The sequence below is a fragment of the Triticum aestivum genome, chromosome 3B (assembly GCF_018294505.1).
Source record: "Triticum aestivum cultivar Chinese Spring chromosome 3B, IWGSC CS RefSeq v2.1, whole genome shotgun sequence".
In the NCBI taxonomy this organism is placed as follows: Eukaryota; Viridiplantae; Streptophyta; class Magnoliopsida; order Poales; family Poaceae; genus Triticum; species Triticum aestivum.
This window is the reverse complement of record NC_057801.1, coordinates 723722631-723723447: the sequence shown is the minus strand read 5'-3', so window position 1 is coordinate 723723447 and position 817 is coordinate 723722631.

The following is an 817-nucleotide window of genomic DNA, read 5'->3' as shown; positions in this document are numbered from 1 at the left end:
ACTATTTACGGAATACATGCCTACATTACATTGATGAAATGGAGCTAGCTCTATATCACCATATGTTATAACTATTGCATGAGGAATCGCATCCGGCATAATTATCCATCACTGATCCATTGCCTATGAGCTTTTCATATATTGTTCTTCGCTTATTTACTTTTCCGTTGCTACTGTTACAACTATTACAAAAGCCCAAAAACATTTATCTTTACTATTGCTACTGTTACCATTACTATCATACCACTCTTGCTACTAAATACTTTGCTGCAGATACTAAGTTATCCAGGTGTGGTTGAATTGACAACTCAACTGCTAATACTCAATAATATTCTTTGGCTCCCCTTGTGTCGAATCAATAAATTTGGGTTGTACTTCACCCTCGAAAGCTGTTGTGATCCCCTACACTTGTGGGATATCATGCCTCACTCCCTCTGCTCGCCATAGATGCATGCTCTAGCCCACGCCACTATCTCTTAAAGACAAAAACACATGCTCAATTGTCGGGCCTTCTTCCCTGCATTCTCACATGCATGCATGTTGTCATACCGATCCGTCTCTCCCATGTCGTTGATCTTATGACTTATGTCTTCTTTCTTTTATCTCGATCATGCGCGCGCGCACACACACACACATCCCACGTATACATGTATACCTCTCACACATGCACGTTCAAGGTCTCTATGTCTCCATACGTAGTTAATTACCCTCAATCCTAACGCCACATCGAATCGTTCTCCTCTTTTGTGCACATAACTTCCGCCTGGATGGGTAAAACACACACTCACACTTAACAATCTCCTTCTAGCTACCCCCC